Source organism: Macrobrachium nipponense, chromosome 39 (genome assembly GCF_015104395.2).
Source record: "Macrobrachium nipponense isolate FS-2020 chromosome 39, ASM1510439v2, whole genome shotgun sequence".
Classification (NCBI taxonomy): domain Eukaryota; kingdom Metazoa; phylum Arthropoda; class Malacostraca; order Decapoda; family Palaemonidae; genus Macrobrachium; species Macrobrachium nipponense.
The window spans coordinates 5818054-5840350 of NC_061099.1; the positions used below are offsets into that span (position 1 = coordinate 5818054).

At 36.7% G+C, this 22297-nt stretch overlaps 1 non-coding gene across 1 annotated transcript; it reads right to left on the bottom strand.

Moving 5' to 3' along the window:
* Positions 1-19362: 19362 nt before the first annotated feature.
* On the bottom strand, positions 19363-19446 carry Trnal-cag (transfer RNA leucine (anticodon CAG)). The gene has a single exon. It is a non-coding gene; the product is annotated as a tRNA-Leu (tRNA).
* Between the last annotated feature and the right edge of the window lie 2851 nt (positions 19447-22297).

The following is a 22297-nucleotide window of genomic DNA, read 5'->3' on the forward strand; positions in this document are numbered from 1 at the left end:
TGGTAAACCTATGACTCATAAAGTCATGGTAAGAATATGGTTAATCTATGGTTCATATATTCATGGTATGAATATGGCATGTACCTATGACTTATAAATTCATGGTAAGAATGTGGTATACCTATGACTCATAAACCCATGGTAAGAAAAATGTATATAGCTCATTTATTCATGATTTGAGTGGTATACCTATGACTCATAAGTTCATGGTATGAAAATAGGATACATATAACTCATAAATTCATGGTATGTAAATGGTATACCTATGAGTCAGCACACTGCATGAGAACAATATATACGTGAAACAATGTGTCCATTGTATGTTCGATCCACAAAACCAATGAAGATGTTTTCAGAAATATTAAAATATGCAATCTTGCACGAAGAGCGCACATACGCATGCATGACTCTCGTATATTCCAGCGGGTGCAGAATAAAATCAGGAGGTTAATATGAGGATGGTCTGGACTCAGCACGCAATAAAACAATAAACAGGCTTACACCTATAAAGAAGAAGTTGCTAATCCTGGTCGTTATAAAACGTAACGGTAGCTTTATCTCAGAGGCTGAAGGTGAAGGGAATAAATGGTGATAATCACGATAACATTAACAACACAGGTAATCGAAGGTTTAACGAACTTATTAACAGGATGAAACTTGGGTGATGATGACATTGACATTGATTCCGATATCAATCGGCAAATAAAAAATAACAATACTATATATTAATATATAGTTAATGAAGTTACTTTTCATATAGTTAGTTAATGAAGTTACTTTTCATATAGTTAATGTTATTGAAATCAATATCGTCGTTAATATATATACACATAGTACATACATTCATACATACAAGTGAGTATGTGTATGCTACATAAAAGACACTTAACACGACTATGAAAAGATAAACCACATCAACTTACATCACAGACGAGCTCGAAATACGTCACCCCATTTTTTGACATCCCTCAAAACCAAAGTCAAGAAACAAAAATATGTCACCCCATTTTTTGACATCCCTCTAAACCAAAGTCAAGAAACAAAAATATGTCACCCCATTTTTTGACATCCCTCAAAACCAAAGTCAAGAAACAAAAATACGTCGCCCCATTTTTTGATATCCCTCAAAACCAAAGTCAAGAAACAAAAATACGTCACCCCATTTTTGACATCCCACTAAAACCAGAGAGGGAGAAGAAAAAAATCTCCCCATTTTTCGACATCACTAAAACCAGAGAGAAAAAAAATCATCCTATTTTTCGACATTACTAAAACCAGAGAGAAAAAAAAACACCCCATTTTTTTGACATCGCTCTAAAACCAGAGGGAAAAAATCACCCCATTTTTTGACATCACTAAAACGAGAGAGAAAAAAATCATCCTATTTTTTGACATTACTTAAACCATAGAGAGAGAGAAAAAAAAATAATTCACGACATTTTTTGACATCCCTCTAAAGTTAAACCAAAGTAGAGGAACAAAAATTAAATCTCAGCAACATTAAGCGGTGGCCAAGAACGTCTTAATGACGAATTTACTCTGACACAAAGCTACGCATCAGGAGGCTTCAAAGGAGAAAAACAAGGCGAGTATCACCAGAAGAATAAATTTCAAAAGGTTGTGTAATAAACTACTGTGTAGTGTGTCTTGTAATGAGGGTAAAAGAACGATCACAGTTCTTGGACAGGAAATGGATGCTGGATCATAAATCGTACGTCGAAGTCCACTAAATTAAACATGAATAAAAAAAATAAATGTTATATATAAATCAAACATTAAATAAAAAATACATACACACACATACATACATAACATATATATATATATATATATATATATATATATATATATATATATATAATATATAATAATAAGTGGTAGATAAACTTACGGAAAATTGACGCACAGCGATAGTTATAGAAATATGATAAAATGAAAATTTTGATAAAAGAAATGGGACGACGGGCTAAGAAACATGTAAATAATTTTTAAATTAGAAAAATTCCCTTTAATTCAAAATTCACTTTAAAAGTATTTGTCGTGTTATGACACTTATTTGGTAAGACAAAGTGACAGCTTGTTTAAGAACGACCCCGATTTAATGTGAGTTGATAAATATACAATACAGATAAAAAAATAAAAATAAAAACTTCAGCCCACCAACAGACAATTATTTCTGCCTCATCCTTCCAGGTGTACGTGCGTGTGTGTGAAAGTGAATTAGGACCCTTGATTTCATGCGCAGCTGATTTACTGGTCTCAGCCACAATAACGTGAACTCCAATAAAAACCTAACAATTCAAAATGAAATCATGACGACCCATAGGAAATAATGGAATTCTATTGTCGGGGGACAGTGTATGAATACATACACAGTCATAAGGATAAACAACTATACACGCACATACATGAATAAAACTGAAATCGAGACAGGGTCAAAACATGGCCAGGACCTCCCAAAGAGTGTAAGGGAAGCGTCGTGTCCTTACAGATATATAAATCAATAAACATATGATCAGTCAGCTACAGGATTAAAACCCGTCCACTTTCAATGGAACGTCTGAGAAAACCTTGGAAAAAAAACAGTACAGAAAAGGTACATAAATTAGTGGGAAACGTCAATACTATATCAGGCAAATGATTCCTCCTTTTTGTTTTATTTTAACTGAACAACAAAACTGAATAAAACATGTAATACATACCTACAGGCACAAGAGAAATGACACGTTTGTTAAAACGACCAACACATATTTGAATTAAGAACCTCCATAATAAAATATCATAAAGGTGTGTTTTTTTTCTACGTGACAAAGAGTTCAAACACGAGCATCTGAAGACACTGAACAACTAAAATAACAATTTGGTATTTTCTAAACGTTAGTGACCAAACTTTCCCAAATGTACACTATTTCTTTCCTTATGACAAGTAACCTCGAAGCTCTATAAACGGCCTAGAGATTTATGAAAAGAAAAAGTAAACATTAAATAAAAGAAAGGCGGACGGGAGAAGGCTAAGCTTCAACAAAACATACTACAAAGAACACAGTAAGCCAATGGACAATAAGAATACAATAAACGCATTATGGGCAAAAACAAAACACAATGACAAAACATGTCCTCCTAATGTTTGTGCACTCATAATCCAGCTCAAGGAAGTGTGACAAACCAGCATTGTCCAAGTTTGCCACGACACTAAATAACGTTACTATGCGCAATCAGAAGCATAACAGGCCAAGATTGGGTCAACGTCTAACTTAAACAAGTATAAAAATGCGCCGAAGTTTCTTTGGCACAATCGAGTTTTCTGTGCATCGCATAATCAAGACCACCGAAAATAGATCTATCTTTCGGTGGTCTCAGTATAATGCTGTTGGAGCTGTCGTACACGCACTTTTAACCAAAGCCCGGTGGTGGCCTGGCCTAAAGCGTTGCCAGACGAACGATCATGGCTAACTAACCTTAAATAGAATAAAAAAAATACTGAGGCTAAACAGCTGCAATTTGGTACATTTGATGACTGAAGGGTAGATGATTAGCATACCAACTTGCAGCCCTCTAGCCTCAGTAGTTTTTAAGATCTGAGGACGGACAGAAAAAGTGCGCACGGAAAGACAAAGCCATCTCAGATTCTCGGGAGTCATTTGAGGGACTGCTCCACAGAATCACTGTGTACATGATGCTTTAATACCATGTTACATGTCCTTGGAGTCTAGTCTCCATAACTATCTAATCCTATGGCCACTGTGGGTTTGTTCCATATGAATGGGGTTCATGTCCTGAATAATAACAATAATAATAATAACACTAGCTTAATGTAAGCACAATTCAATGACAGGTTAATTATTTCGAACTTCAGTGGGAAAAAATCTTTTAAATCTTTTACTTACTATCTTGGCAACACATACACCGAGTCTATTAAATCATTCGACAATTATTTATCACTACCTGCACCCTATCTTCAAGCACAAATATATTTATTTCCAAGGTAAATTCACAATTTTGTAGTTCTGACTTTTGGAAGTTTGAAACAAATGACAATTTGGCTACAAAACACGAGAACTGGGATGGCTAACTTATATGGAACAAACAAAACCGCCTTAATATCAAGGACGCAGTGCCTGCCAGATGGAGGTGAGTGACGCATAGAGAGAGAGAGAAGAGAGAGAGAGAGAGAGAGAGAGAAGAGAGAGAGGCCTAGTCCTCATTTATTACGGAAAATTATCCCGTATGCTATCTCTCACAGTACAGCATAATACCTTTGCTGACGAAGCATGAAAATGACTGGGCCACCTAAAATTACAAACTGAAATAGCTCCAGACTTCCAATATGTATATACCTTTCTGTAAGAAGAAAAATGTAAGACAACAAGGTGTAATCCGACCTCCAGCTTACTCGGTGGGGCCCTCCCCTCCCGGGGGCGAAGTGTGCTAAAATCTACGGTCAAACAGATCCTTGTTTTACCAACGAAAACTACAGTAAATACGTTATATTTCATTAGAAATTTTTCTGTATTGTTTAGCATGCACATGATTTATTTTTTTACATTTTCATTCTAATAAATAAATCATGAATATTCTAAATAAAATTCCTGCATCTTTAACTCAACGCGAAACACCTTTTTCATAACTTTTTAGGCTTTTCCACAGACCTTCCAAACGCCGCCCAACAACTAAAACAAAGTAGTTTGAAGGCTTACTCGCTGAGTAAGCGAAAAATAATTTTCCAAGGCGTTATACCGTCAATCTAAACGTAAAAGTTATGCGAGAGAACTTACGTATGCTGGTTATAATTTACGTTCTCTATCTCTCCATGTAATTACTGAATTCGATATATTACAGCTTTTTGAGACAAAAGGTACGATGATTTGCTACCCTAGGCTTCCATATACTCTTGAATTTAGCGTAGCATAGGTTACCTACTTACAACCAACTTAGGTTGGGTTAGGCCAGTGTAGGCACAATTATTTGGTAAGACAAATCTTATTTATAGCAAATATGATGTCCCATCAGTAACGCGTAAATCGTTCGGTAACATTTGGTACGTTTAGGAGCGACCCTATATATATATATATATATATATATATATATATATATTATATATATATATATATATATATATATAACACAATACACCCTTACTACTACCAATCAAACTATACCATAACTCCTTTGTAAAGTCAGCCTGAGAAAAAATCTTATCATGGAACGAAGACGAAAACTTGACTTCAGTCAGTGGTATAGAAAAAAAACTGTCAGTGGAAAAAAAACAATAATTACAAAAAATGAAAGAAACACCTCGATCACATCACCAAAGAAAAACGCCCTCATAATAAACAATCAACTTTGGAAAACTACACAACCTTACATACACAGCGTAGTCCTGACAGCTCAGTACCAATCAACGGAAAAAACAAATGAACTTAGAACCAATAGTATTCCGGCAGCAAAACTGGTTTAAAATGACCATGAAAACTGTCCGTTACTTACCTTGAAACGACGAACACAGCTTTTCTGCAAAAGGAAAGACAGATACCTTAGATACAGTAGTGAAATACAATATACACTCATTTCTTATTATCAATAAATAATAAAAGTCACATGAAACATACCATCGAAATGCATATAAAAGAATCTACTACAATACGTATATCAATTTATCCATCAATGAACTGTCGATTAAGAGATCTCACTGAAAGATACGTACCTCTACTCAGAGAGAGAGAGAGAGAGAGAGAGAGAGAGAGAGAGAGAGAGAGAGAGAGAGAGAGAGAGAGAGAGCGTTTCTATAAATGTACACGATTAAACAGGGCTTCAATCCACGAACAGAATGAATAGAACGCATGAACAACTTACGAAACCAACGGCAAACCCTTACTCTATTTATGACTAAGACCTATTGCATAAAAAAAAAAAAAAAAAAAAAAAAAAAAAAAAAAAGCTTTCCCTTCCCAAAACGGGACACTGATTGTTTACATACAAGGGTTCTCGAGGCGTTATCTGTACAACTGAGATTAGTATACTTCTTCCAGGTTCTCCAGAGGAGAAATAAACAAGAGACGCCCATCCTTGGGGCGACCTGAAGGACTTTATGCCTATTCAAGTGGTGCAGACACTTTCGAAGTTGGCAGTTTTTTTTTTTTTTTTTTTTCCAAGTGCCAGCTGGATTAAGGCCAGGCTATTATCACGCCCTGTCAGGATTATGGAAGGAAGTTCGGGATATTTACAATTCATTTTTGGAGAGTTCACAGAAACGAAGTACATAATGATTTAGCACATTATATTTGCACATAAATTACAGCTATGAAAACTTACATATTCATACATACATTACAATATACCTGAGGCGGAAAAAATACTTCTATTATTATCAGATTTTGAATTTATATATACAATACATATATATACATATACACACACACACACACACACCACACACACACACACACACACACACATATATATATATATATATATATATACCATAAATATATATATATATCAAATATATGTGAATGCTAATTTAATTTTCATTCAAGTCTGCTCCTTTAGACCATATCTATCGCGACGCATTTGACTCAAATGTACTATATCTTACACAATACATTAGTGAATCTTCTGTCAAGAATCTTTGAAGATGAATAACTAAGGAGTGAATAATTGTCAGATGTCCGATCCAGGGATGACTGCTCAATGACTGGCCCATGGGACGACTGGAGCCCGTAAAAAAAAAAAAAAAAAAAAAAAAAAAAATCATATCCGCTAAGGATTGTCACTGACCTTCAATCAAGTAGCTGACAAAGCCCATTCCACCCCCCCCCCCCCCCAAAAAAAAATAGTAACGGGCGTGGGAACTAACACCGAAACAAAAAACTTAAATCATTATGAAAACAAGGAAGACATTAGAAATCAGATACCGAATGCACTTATAAAACGGCCCACAGGTAACATCACTATGCAAATATGCAACGGCCAGGTAACAAGACAAGGTTATCCACGATTCAGCAGGAAATGAAGTGTGTTATCGGACCAAAGCTTATCTACATATCTAAGGATCTCGTTAAAGATACACCCTTCGCGTCCATATTTAACTGAGAGAGAGAGAGAGAGAGAGAGAGCTCCTTGCATCCATAGTTAACTGAGAGAGAGAGAGAGAGAGAGAGAGAGAGAGAGAGAGAGAGAGAGAGAGAGATGAGAAGAGATTCCGGTAACAATAGTTCCTTCGTGTCCATAATTAACTGAGAGAGAGAGAGAGAGAGAGAGAGAGAGAGAGAGAGAGAGAGAGAGAGAGAGAGTTCCTTGAGTTCAAATTTAACTGGAGAGAGAGAGAGAGGTCAGCTGACTGCTTTGACCTTTAGAACTTGTTTTTGGCGACTCATTGTTTACTTTGGCCAGGTAATCGTTCTCCGCCCAGCAGATGCAGATGAGATAACTCTTAATATCAAGGAAGAACCTGCTAAGAAAAGGGATGAATGTTTTAAATAAAAACAGGATAACTGTTGATAATCTTTTTAATATTACAAGAAACATAATAATTGTTGAATTTATAATACCATAAGAAACAGGGTAATTGTTGATAATTTAATACTATAAGAAACAGGTTAATACCATAAGAAACAGGGTAATTGCTGATGATCTGATAGTCTTCTTAAGGCCAAGTTAGTTAATAATAAAATCTTGTTAAAACTTTCTTTCAAGACCTGCAATTTGGGACAAAATAATGAATAGGACCCTTTCCTTCAAGTTACCTTCAGTAAATACAATATTACTAATAATATTATTATGATTATTAAACAATGATAATATGCACAAAAGACATTAATAATAATAATAATAATAATAATAATAATAATTATTATTATTATTATCATTTCAATTAATATTATTCATAAGATGAAACCCATTTGTACGGTACAAGCCTACAGGGGCCACTTACTTGAAATTCACCAAGAATACGGTGTCGTTTTGAAAGGAGCAACAGATGGTAATGGGAAATACAGAGAAAGATATCAGGTATTAAAAACGATACATTAACAAAAAAATAAACAGACAAATGAAAACTGAAACAAATTATTAAAGTACAAGGAGAAACGTATTAGCGTAGTAATGCATGGCATCTTCATCTGAACTGCTGAGGCTCTAATTACATAAAATCCTCAGGGAGAATAAGAGCACCGAATCTTACGCCTCTTCACTAACGGTTGATAATGCAGTTCCCTACTTCGGGCAGACGTGTAAACAACTGCTTATGCGGAACACTTTCACACACAGAGGGCGTCGGGTTCATTAGCCTTGAAAATAAACTCACCAGTCTTTCCGCGTATACTTAGTGAACCGCTACCTGGCATACGCAAATATGGTATACTTGCGAATATGGTGCCTCCAAATGGCAGAACTGAAATAAATACGCCACGTCAGACGCAAATATTATGGTACCTGCTAGTGGCAAAATGAAATAATAAATACGCTAATGGCCAAAAGAAATAATAAATACGCTGTCATCAGCATATATAGTACACCTGCACATGGCAGAAGTGAAATAATAAATACTCATATATACGCATATGTACCTGCAAATGGGAAAAGTAAAATAATAAATACGCTTTGTCAGACGAAAATACGGTACCTGCGGATGGCAAAAATTAAATAATAAATACGCTTTGTCGGACGCAAACACGGTACCTGTGGACGGCAAAAATGAAATAATAAATACGCCACGCCAGACGCAAATATGGTACCTGCAAGTGGAAAAAGAAACAATAAATACGCTATCTATCATACGCAAATACGGTAACTGTGAATGGAAAAAATGAAATAATGAATACCCTATCCCATACGCATGTATATCCTGCAAGTGGCAAAAGTGAAATAATAAATACGCCACGCCAGACGAAAATATGGTATCTGCAAATGGCAAAAAGACACAATAAGTACGCTATCTGTCATACGCAAATACGGTAACTGTGAATGGCAAAAATGAAGTAATAAATACCCTATGCCATACGCATGTATATCCTGCAAATGGCAAAAGTGAAATAATAAATACGCTGTTATACGCAAATATGGTACTTGTGGATGGCAAAACTGAGCTAATAAATACACAAATTTAGACGCAAATACGGTACCTGAGAATCAGTGTTGCCAATTGGAAACAGTTTGTAAATGCATCGGCGTATGTGTGAAGCTCCAATAAATAGACAACGATGCCTGTGATGGCAAAAATGAAATAATAAATACGCTTTGGTCACACACAAACATGGCACCTGCAATGGCAAATAACATAAGTGAAACAATATATTACGCTTACTGTCACACGCAAATACGGCACCTGGAGATGGCATAAGTGAAAAATATATGATAATCCTATAAGCTGCTAGAGTGACGCAGCGAAATGAACGCGGAAACGTACCATACAAATTGGCGATTCTTCTCCCAACCCAGGTACTACCAGACCTGGCGCCAACATAATTCTTGGGAGGGATTTTAATGTCATAGATTATGTAGGATGCCTTCTGGCACTGACTTTGGAGGACAGTGACGGAATGAGGCTCAATAGCCAGACTAGATGAGAGAGAGAGAGAGAGAGAGAGAGAGAGAGAGAGAGAGATATGCAATACGATAGAAGTATATTGAGGAGTGGAAAAAAGTGAGAGATACTACTTGGAGGGAATACAAAGGAGAGAGAGAGAGAGAGAGAGAGAGAGAGAGAGAGAGAGAGAGAGAGAGAGAACAGGATAACTTTAAACAGACCTAAGCTCAAACGTGACTTACAAGGATCGCACCTGAAATACGACCTACAAACCCTTTCATGGTGTTCAAATTGACATTCTTTGATTAAGAAACGAATTGAATTTCCTCTTATTTCACACTCTGCCGAAGCTGTCGCTATCATCGTGCATTGCAAGCGAAAGGCTTCTATTATTTTACAGTGCCAGGAATAATTATTTTAGGTACCCAGTCATTTTTTGGTAAATAGTTAAATGTTTACTGCTGCGAAGTTGCACAGGTTACCGACATTGAAACTGGATCAAATGGAAAATGGAATGATTTCTTCAAAGGCACTGAAATTCATTAAAGACCACTTACCAGTACTTACATACTTACAAAATATACCTCATCATTACAGATAATTTTATAATCCTAGATCTGGAATTTGCATGCTTTTTTTAAGTAAATAAATAATCAACTGAAACGAGTTAAATTCGTAAATAAAAAAAACTCTTCAAGATACTACTTTACGATGGACTGAATTATTTTACGTTTTATTAAAATCCGTAGCTAAAGATTACCCTTAGACCTTATCTTAATCATAATCTAATAAATGGGATATTTGCCACTTTCTCAGTACCCTTACATTTCCTGCAAGAGCAGTCCACTGTTAAACCTCTAGCAAGACCTTTCAGGTGAACAGAAAATCAAAGCATCACCCCCCCCAAAAAAAAAAAAAATTAATAAATAAATAAATAAAGAGAAAACAGCGCTAATTCCCGACTATGGTTCGCCGCCTAACGGAACCTGGAGAGAGAGAAGAGATCTAATACAAAAGAACTGTTTTCCTTCAAATATCCGAGGACTTGAGCGAACAAACTCCCCCCCCCCCAAGACCCCCCCGCCCCCCGTCCCCCCCCCCCCAAACCCCCATCACTAACAACAACCACGAACGACCCCTTCGTCGCGCCCCCGCCCCAAGCAAACTGAACCTCCCCAAAGCAAACAGATCCCTCTATTAAGGAAGTCAAACAAGGAATGAGGAAGGCTGGATGAGGAGCGAGAAGGGGTCGACCGGTCCAAGGAATAAAGAGGAGAAGTTACGAGGACAGGGTCAGAGAGAGAGAGAGAGAGAGAGAGAGAGCGAGTTGCTGGGAGGTAACAGAGAAAGGGAGTGGAGATATATGAGAGAGAGAGAGAGAGAGAGAGAGAGAGCGAGTTGCTGGGAGGTAACAGAGAAAGGAAGTGGAGATATATGAGAAAGAGAGAGAGAGAGAGAGAGAGATCACATGGTTGGTGGGATGTATGAGAGAAAGGGAAACTGGGAAAGAGGGGTGGAGGTAGATGATGAAGAGAGAGAGAGAGAGAGAGAGAGAGAGAGAGGTCATCGGCTTTGGATAAAAAAAAGTGATAAGGAACAAAGTGCATGGGGGGGCGGGGAGGGGGGAGAGAAGCATTAAGTATGCACCAAAGATGTTTACTTAATGAATGGATTGTTGATACTTCGTCTGAAAGGATTCTCTTCCGCCCCCTTTTTAAACAGCCGTCTCTTCCTTCTACAGGAGTCGATGTTTTTACCAGTAAAGTACCTTGAGCATTCACTTCTGAAGATTAAATTGCACACACACACACACACACACACATCAACACACTATATTAAACATTTTTGTCGTCACGTGCACCGTGACTTTTTTTATTCAAAAACGTTTAGCTACAAATGTTCTTTAGTAACAAATTCACTCAACCTCAGGATGACGACACGAAGGGGAATTTATAATTGATAAGTGAAATATATTACCCAATATATATATGTATATATATATATAAATATATATATATATATATATATATATATATATTATATATATAGAGAGAGAGGAGAGATGAGAGAGAGAGAGAGAGAGAGAGGAGTAGAGAGAGGAGAAATTACAAAAATTTCGAGTTTCCTCATCTACCCTTCTTATTTTTGTGGACGAGACATTCTCTCTCCTCGCAGTCTCTTTATGATTTCGTTTCTCAGTGTTCATAACTTATGCCTCGCCTCACTGGAACTGAATGAGAGTGGAGAATGAAGAAAGAATAATAAACTTTCCTCCCCAATCAAAACATGTGTCTGCAAAATGCCGGTCACCTACTTTACTTTCCTACCAGTGGCCATCATCCAGATTAAATGATTTATCGGTCATCCATTTGAATCAAATGTATGAAAAAATATAGGCTAACACAAGATTTAACAATTTGGTAAAACGACGCCGCTGTCCCAATTTTTGGGAGCCGAGATCACTATCGTACGATGGTATTTTAACATTACTGTTTTCAGCAAACTTTTGTTCATGCAAGTGTTTATGAGGGGAGACTGACTAATAATTTCTTGGAAAGCAACATTAAAAAAAAAATAGGTTCAAGTAAGGAAGCCTCGAGTACTTACCTCATTAAGAACATGAAAATGGACAATACTAAAAGTTGAAGCCCAAGATAATAACCACCATCCCAAACTTGCAACAATTCCATGTAAAAGTTTTATCATACAGAGAAAAACTGTAACCCTCTGCTTTCTGTCTCATGCGATATCACATCCAATTAGAACATTATTCGGGAATCCATCACTGACACACGAATGACCTACATACTCCGGCTGGATTGTACCGGAGGACAAACACCAAGTTGCTTGTTAAAACAGATCTCTCTCTCTCTCTCTCGGTGTGTATGGATCACGAGTAAGTATTTTTTTTCTTGGGAGCGGGGGGGGGGGGGGGGGGGTGGGGGGGGGGGGGGGGGGGGGGGGGGGGGGGGGGGGGGGGGGGGGGGGGGGGGGGGGGGGGGGGGGGGGGGGGGGGGGGGGGGGGGGGGGGGGGGGGGGGGGGGGGGGGGGGGGGGGGGGTGTGAGAGAATTAACAAATACACATATGAGGGCATAGGAATCTTTCAAGACAAACTAAATCAAACCTAATATTTATTACAATCATGAACGAAAAAGATATTAATGTAAAATCAATATCTGAAATATAAATTAATCACAGACCAAATAAAAGCACAGAGATTTTCCATAGTTCCTCAACCGACAAGAAAATGGAAGGCAAATTTCATAAAGTGTGTGTGTGTGTGTGTGTGTGTGTGTGTGTGTAAAACCAATCTAGAGTGGAAATGTCATCTCCTCGGTGACTAGTATTATACAGACAACCTCTGTTTGCATTTTCACTTCTACACATGAATAGGAGAATTTCGGCAAAATAAGCAAGAAAGTGAGTAAAACGAAAATCTGTTTATGCGAAAGGGTAAATTTACTGTAACAATGCAGATGAAAAAATAACATATCCATTAAAAACAAAATATAGAGTACCAGCTAAACGAATAACATCACAGTTATCTCAGAAAAACATGTAAAAAATGCGCTGAGGATTCCTAGGTGCAATCGAGTTTTCTGTCTGAGCCGTGGCCGATGACTCTTCCAGCCACCGTCCAGTAGTGGCTTGTCCTTTAGCGTTGCCAGACGTATGATTATGGCCAACTTTACCCTTAAATAAAATAAAAACTACTGTGCCTAGAGAGCTGCAATTTGGTATGTTTCATAATTGGAGGTGGATGATCAACATACCAATTTGAAGCCCTCTAGCCTCAGCAGTTTTTAAGATCTGAGGGCGGACAGAAAATGTGCGTACGGACAGACAATTAGCCATCTCGATAGTTTTCTTTTACAGAAAACTAAAGTGTATATATAGGCCAAAACAAAACTATATACGACCTTAACACTAATCATCATAAAAGGTGTTCATATAAGCTTTTGCATGTTACCTTAATGATATTTACAAGCAAATATTCATTTTGCCTATGCTGGTAATTCCCAAACAGGACATCCATGCTTGTATCCATCAAGGTGAGCAAATACTTTTCCTCTTCTTCTTCAGTGTCTAGACGCTAGGAGATCCATAAGGGGTATCGACCACCTTGCGTGCCAACGTTTCCTTGAGACTGAAGTGGCCAAGGAAAATCTTTGCAAAGAAACTGTTGTATATTAAACTGAAATAGCTGTAACCTCTACAAGTCTACATGTTAAAAAGGCAATTCTAACTACATAGTATTTTCTTTGTGCGTACAATCGAGTCTAGAAAGAGAAGCAACGTTAAACTATATATTTTAGTCTTCATTACAGAAGAATGATGAGATGGCTAGCATTTATCAGTCTGCAATTTTTCTGTCCGCCCTCAGATCTTAGAAACTACTGAGGCTAGAGGGCTGCAAATTGGCATGTTGATCGTCCACCCTTCAATCATCAAACATACCAAATTACAGCCCTCTAGCCTCAGTAGTTTTTATTTTATTTAAGGTTAAAATTAGTCACGATCAAGCGTCCGCCACCGGGCCGTGGCTGAGTTTCATGGGCCACTGGTGAGTTTTATGGGCCATGGTTGACTAGTTTGATAAGGCATTAAATGCTGTATAAAAAACTCGACTGCGCCGAAAAAAATCGTTTTTATTTTCTAACAACCACAACCTACTAGTGACTAACTTTACTTCCAGACGATGCCGTTTTCCAGCCCGGGGCCAGCATTTCTCTCAACTAGCCATTGTAATTGAAATATAGCGTCTCTATAGGGACTGGAGTAGCTTCGTCGACGCTCTCTTTAATATTACTGAATCTTGAAAGCAAAAATTGATAACTATTATCAAACACGTTTACCGTTCATGTTAAGAAAGAGAAAGACAAACAAACTTCCCGATCAACACATTAGATGAAAACGTAAAGCACAAGAACGAGGCTTCATAAACTAAGCTGACATACGAACATAAATTGTCAAACCTACTTCTCCTAAATTTACCAATTAATACAAGTGCACAATAACTTCGAATCTCGATACTGTATCGGGACAGAAAATATAAAAAGCACTCCAACACGCGTCGATTCTACTCCCAAGCAACGCCGACGGTGATCAATGCATGAATCGATGTACATCACTAGGACACGAGTGACCTAGATTTCAAAGGCAGTATATTCCGACTTCGAGGACGTATGCATTGCATGCTTGCATGCAGACTGTTTCCTGATAGGTTCTCTTTTGTTTTTCTCTGTGTATTAATTATTAATTGCATATAAATCATTTTGAGGGCGTTACACGAATCAACATTAGTTTTTTCTTACTTTCTTAAATGTAATGATTGATTTTTACACAACTGTTACAGCCTGAGATTGGAGCTACAGAAGCAAAAAGGAAGAAATGGACAAGAGAAGAAAATAAGGAAATATGGAGATGCTACATCAGAAGCAACCTGACGGAGAGAGGATATAGAAGAAGATTGGTCAACATCTGGAATGAGAGGAATAACACCCCCCAAACAGAGCAGAGGCTGGCAGACCAAGCCCTCTAGCCTCAGTAGTTTTTATTTTATTTAAGGTTAAAATTAGTCACGATCAAGCGTCCGCCACCGGGCCGTGGCTGAGTTTCATGGGCCACTGGTGAGTTTTATGGGCCATGGTTGATAGTTTGATAAGGCATTAAATGCTGTATAAAAAACTCGACTGCGCCGAAAAAAATCGTTTTTATTTTCTAACAACCACAACCTACTAGTGACTAACTTTACTTCCAGACGATGCCGTTTTCCAGCCCGGGGCCAGCATTTCTCTCAACTAGCCATTGTAATTGAAATATAGCGTCTCTATAGGGACTGGAGTAGCTTCGTCGACGCTCTCTTTAATATTACTGAATCTTGAAAGCAAAATTGATAACTATTATCAAACACGTTTACCGTTCATGTTAAGAAAGAGAAAGACAAAAACTTCCCGATCAACACATTAGATGAAAACGTAAAGCACAAGAACGAGGCTTCATAAACTAAGCTGACATACGAACATAAATTGTCAAACCTACTTCTCCTAAATTTACCAATTAATACAAGTGCACAATAACTTCGAATCTCGATACTGTATCGGGACAGAAAATATAAAAAGCACTCCAACACGCGTCGATTCTACTCCCAAGCAACGCCGACGGTGATCAATGCATGAATCGATGGACATCACTAGGACACGAGTGACCTAGATTTCAAAGGCAGTATATTCCGACTTCGAGGACGCATGCATTGCATGCTTGCATGCAGACTGTTTTCTGATAGGTTCTCTCTTGTTTTTCTCTGTGTATTAATTATTAATTGCGTATAAATGCTTTTAAGGGCGTTACACGAATCAAATTATATTTCCGACACAGCAACATTAGTTTTTTCTTACTTTCTTAAGTGTAATGATTGATTTTTACACAATTACATTTAATCTGTTTTTCACACAGTGACAAATTCTGTTTGAGATAGTTAAACAATATATGCCTGAACACGATATATCCCTGAAGTTCAGACATTGCTGCTTTGTACCGTGCATAACAACTTGAGTTGAAACAGAGAATTCTAAAATATGGTTGCAAATTACACATTGGCCAAAAAAGAAAGAAAAAAAACTGATAACTTTAATTGGGTTGTAACTTGTAGAAGATAGTATCACAAAAAATAAAAATTTTGCCCACACTAAAGACTAATAGTGGTTGGTTTTCAAGCTTGACATTCTTATGCACCCAGGATGAAAAGAAAGACGAAAATGGAGCATATTCACGTTTAACTCATTTTCAGGTGATCTGATTTCAGTCGGTGCGAAGAAAAAGCTGAATTGTTGCAACTAAAATGAAGGATGTTGGACGCTCACACAAAACATCTCTATACGACTGACGATGAAACGATCTTAACCAATTCAGGACTACAACATATTCTTCGTTTTCAAGAGAACTGATCTTACATTTATGGCGTTGAAGTGGCTTTGCGCACTTTGACACAAATATTGGAATATAATAAAGCTAACTGATGATGATACAAGAAGATGACCAAGGCGCACGCACACACATTTTATATATATATATATATATATATATATACACATATAATATATATATATATATATATATACATATATAATATATTATTATATAGTTTATATATATATATATCACACAAACACACACGAGTATATTACTGACTGACTAGGCGTAAACACAACCAAGATAAAAAAAAATCCTTTTCATATGGAAAACTGAAGGACGATAAGCTGATGAGAAGTTAATGTGAAAAGAGTGTTGAGAAAGTAAGAGACGGAGACCTACAAAATGCTGGGTTATAGTGAGTGAAAAAGATATTGGAAAGGAATGATCTAAATATTTTAGAAGGCGACCGAATGGACGCGGGGTAGACGAGAAAGGCGTAATCTACGTTAAGGGATAGACGCACTATTGATGAGACAGTGAAAATGTATGAGGATATTATTGTGGAAGTTTGCTGCACTACATTAACCCAGCTTCAACTATTTGAAATTATGAACGGGGCACTGGCCACCATAAAAACTAACGTGATTGACGATCCACATTCACTGCAAGGAACAATGGCGGGAAGGAAAAAAAAAACATAGAGCAATTCTCTCCAGCGAAAGCAGTCGTCAAAGACGGCCAAGGACAACGCCGAACCTTCTCAGAAAAATCTCCTTCCACAGACATTTGTGACCGAATGGAGGACAATGTATTACAGGAAAATGGCACCATCCTGTAACACGCGCTTGAACATCGCTACTTTAAACAAAATCCAGTAAAAAAATAATACACAAAAGGGAAAAAGAACGTAGGCTGAAGTGCTCTCTCTCTCTCTCTCTCTCTCTCTCTCTCTCTCTCTCTCTCTCTCTCTCAAAGTATTCTAACCGCAAAAATATACAAAAATGGAAAAAGACGACAGGCAGAGATGAACAACTTCTTAACACACACACACACACACACACACACTCTCTCTCTCTCTCGCTCTCTAATTTAGTCTAGTCCAGGACAGGAAGAATTCCTAAATGCCACAGCCGCCGGTCTGACCTTCCAAATACCATGGCACCGCCATGAGAAAGGTCATAATGTTTGCGTTGGAGACACACACTCGCTCTCTCGCTTTCGTTCGTGCATGCCAATGCAAAGGCTTCTTCTCTAACACATTCCCCCGAGGACATTAAATATACGACCTTGCATGACATTACTCGAAGGTAAAAACAACACGAGACTCATTTTAGAGTTTATTTAATAAAACTGCCTTATTTATTCTGATACATAATTTATCTCGGTCTTGGTTATTTATGTTGTTTATTTTCTTTAAGTGTATTTCCCTTTTATACTTGATTCCTTCCTTCTTAATTTACTTTTATGTACAAGGCTGCTTTTACAACTATAACTACAGTTTGTTTTGTAATATAATATAATATAATTTTCCGATAATTTGTATCATTTTACAAAGGATACAAACAACACAATTTATACAAATAATGGAATTTATTGAAATAATCGTAGATTTTTACCAATTAATTTCATTATGACATTGTGAATTTCTTGGCATAATAATAATAATAATAATAATAATAATAATAATAATAATAATAATAATAATAATATGTACTGGAAGTTAAATCTCTGTATTGCAGACGGAAAATGATTGAGTAACAAATACATGTACAAGACTGAATGATAAACATTAATTTTAATACATGACCTTCTATTAACAAAAATAATTCTTTTATACAGTCATATTCAAAGGAAAAATAAAACAGACTGCCCGAGTTCAACTGAATTACAAAGGTTAATTTTTCTGAAACGTTAAAAACCACACAAGTCGAAAGAATGAGTTTTTCACGTCTAAAAAGCAATGTAACGAAACGTATCGGAGCTCCCACCACTTAGTCCAATATAACTGCTGATTCTTTTATTAAATTCTAGAATTTTCTAGGGAGCGTGTATAAATAACTTCAAATCCTACCGGTTATCGGTAAAACTGTCATCCTTATAGTGTGCATGTCAACGGCTCAGATCGTTATCTTGGCGGCTCCAGGAACGATACGTTTCATTAGTAATTGTTTTATCTGGTTTGCTCTTCAAATCGGTAAACAAGATTGCTTTGTGTTTTAGCGTGTATACCATTTTTCATACACGTTTACCGGTGACTCTCAACTCTGTTAACAAGATTGCTACGTGTTTTAGTATTATGTACTATACTCCATTCAGGCCTACCGGTTAGTATATTTTATACAGGTCCAAAAAAGTAAGTTCCGTACAAAATTCAACTCTTACATACACGTTTGCTTCGAAAATTTAACTCCATTGCGCCTGCTTATTGAGAGAGAGAGAGAAAGCGAGAGAGAAAGAGAGAGAGAGAGAGAGAGAGAGAGAGACTCACAAACGATATTAGCTACTGAAATATTGTATAACTTGCTCATCATATACTGTCAATATCGTGGATTGTATAAAACTTTTGCTTTTATTAGTCTCAATTTAACTCGTGATTTGGAATTCTAGTTATTTTGACTTATAATAACTACCGAATAAAAGCGTTTCGAAGAGAAAAACCTTCTGAAAAGTTACATTATATGAAAATACTATCAACTAATATGTTACATTGCTTTATATGAACAAACTACCCACTGAAATTTTACACGATTTTATTCAAACACTCAACATGAGACGTCAGTGACGTTTTACTTGTTTGTTACTGACCTTACATTGCTACTACTAAGAACATTCTTGCTAAGCTTTCTCAAGATATTTACCTCCGCTTAACATTCTTCTCGATGTCATCGGCACTACTTCGAGAACAATTAACGAAAACGCTTGTCAGAAGTGGGATTCGAACCCACGCCCGGAAGACCGGACTGCGACCTGAACGCAGCGCCTTGGACCGCTCGGCCATCCTGACTTAGACAAACTTATATATATATATATATATATATATATATATATATATATATATATATTATATATATATATATATAACTAAACATACATATATACATGTATATACACAACGAATACATTTACTAGTCTCCACAAAGTGCAGTCTTCAGCTATCTCAGCTGCAACTGTAGTGATAACGATTATTTAAAAGGCATGGCAAAAATTTTATCACATGAACTTATTTACTTGAATAAAAATAAAAATAAATAAAATAAAAATAAAATATCAAGCCTCAACATTTAAATTCTTGTCCAGGAGCCTCAGTCCATAACTTATACGGTGCAACATCTAAATAATATATTCCACTAAAGGAGGTCACCGACCTCCTCCTCCTCCTCCTCCTCCTCCTCCCCTCCTCCTCCTCCTCCTCCTCCTCCTCCTCCTCCCATGGAAACCGGTAATCTAGCAAAACAAACTCCTCTCGATAACTCTGTAAACAACTATAAGCATCAAAGTTATTTCGTGCCCTTGATTATAAACATCACCGGCCACTCCAGTGAGTGGCAGATCGGGGGGGGAGGTGGGGGTCGGGGTGGGGGATAAAGAGACGATGGACCCAATCACCTATGCAACTGAATTCAAGAAGGAGAGAGAGAGAGAGAGAGAGAGAGAGGAGAGAGAGAGAGAGAGTTTACTTAACATTTTCGACATTGCAAGGAGAACTGCTTATGTTTTGATAGATAGTGCACGCACACACACATACATAAAAAACACACTATATATATATAATATATATATATGTATATATATATATATAATATATATATATATATGAATAACTTGATCACGAAGTATATAAAACGTGATGCTATGTATAAATAAAGGTTTTATTGCCACGAAGGAAAAAATGAAAAAAGCGAGATAGCCAAGTACTTTCGGTCCTGTTCGGACCCTTTACTGAGGTCCGAAAGTACTTGGCTATCTCGCGTTTTCAGTTTTTCCTTCGTGGCAAAAAACCTTTATTTATATATTAATATATATATATATATATATATATATATTATATATATATCTATATATATCACCTAGTACACTTTCTCTCGCAAATAATACCACATGAAACCCCACAACACAACACAGAAGACCAAAGAGATATATTTAACACATTTTGACTGGAATCGATAGTTGTTGCAAAGCAAAAAAAAAAAAAAAAAAAAAAAAAAAAAAAAAAAAAAAAAAAACCGTAAATGATGTCCACAGTTACTAATTGTTAGGGTCCAACAGTATTAGACGGTTGGAAGGTGTTAATTTGTTTTTTGGTAGCATATAGTTTTTCCTATTAAAACATCATTTGGAATGAATGTCAACTTGGCATTGGCTGGAAAAATAACAACGCAGTTTTATGGGAAATACCTAATAAAACTGAGTCAGGATGGAAGAAAGAGAATATGGACGGAGGTAAAGTGAAAGGAATGAAAGGAGGTTGCAGCTGGGGGCTGAAGGAACGCTGCATAGAACCGTAAGTGATGTCTACAGTGTACCAATTGTTTAGGGTCCAACAGTATTAGACGGTTGGAAGGTGTTAATTTATTTTTTGGTTTGACCCAGGATACTGAGAAGATACTTGCTAATAAAGAAAAGTCAAGTCATATTACGAGATAGGAAGAACCTATCTCATAGCAGCAGCGTCATGGAGAAAGAAAAATTCGAAATTACCCAACTTATACAAAGTTTGGACATCAGCAATCACAGAAGTTCCGCAAAGTTCAGCTTTGCATGCAAAACTCACAATTCCGTCCATGCTTCTCATTCTAGTCAATAGATGCCAAATGATAGTTAATAATAATAATAATAATAATAATAATAATAATAATAATAATAATAATAATAATAATAATAATAATAATAACGTTTTAATTTTAGAAATAAGTAACATGAGATTATAGCAAAGTTGGATCTTGCATATAATACTCTCGCATGTTTCTCTTTCTAGTCAATACATGTAATGGATGTTAAATAATAATAACAATAATAATAATAATAATAATAATAATAATAATAATAACGCAATATTTCATAAATACATAAATGGATAAACAAATAAATAAAGAACAAGAGACCAGAACATATAAGATAAGAATCAGGAATTCCACTGCACCGGCTCCATCCGACGACCTATTTTCCACCATAAAAAAAACAAGTATTCAAAGACAAAACATTGGGGGGAGGGGCTTCACAAAAATTCAAACAAGTACTCAAGACGCATTAGCACTAACTCTTCCTTCTCAAGATTCTAAAACTAAGCACCGTAAACAAAAAAAAAAAAACAAAAAAAAAAAAAAAAAAAATAAAAATAAAATAAAAACTTTCTTTTCATCAATGTCCAGGAAACAAATTGCGGGGACTTTCTCCCTCTTTCCTGCCTGCCTTCCTTCCTTCCAACAGTGACGAGGAAGCGAAATGTAGCTGCCAACATAAACAAGGACTGGCTGTCGCTATCAGCAGAAGACAGCTCAGGTGGGCGTTTCACGCTTTGGCTGCGACAGCCGGTAACACTAACCACCTGCGCTGGGTCACTTTGACTGTGGCAGCAGCACCGGCACCAACGAAGGCAACCGAATATATAACGTTGTGTACTTGGCGTTGCCTGTTTGCTGGGTCACCGAGATCGGGGGGTTACAAAACACGACGGTTCTAGAGTATAGAAATTCACGTTAATTTAGTAGTCAATTTTTTTTCTTCTTTACTAAATAACTTGATCTACAGCAAGTGTCTTCCCTCAGGCACATATTCATTAGGGTAGGAATTCATATTTTTTATACACTTTCACTAGTCAGGTTCTTTTACTTCTATAGTAGAATACTTCCATCTAA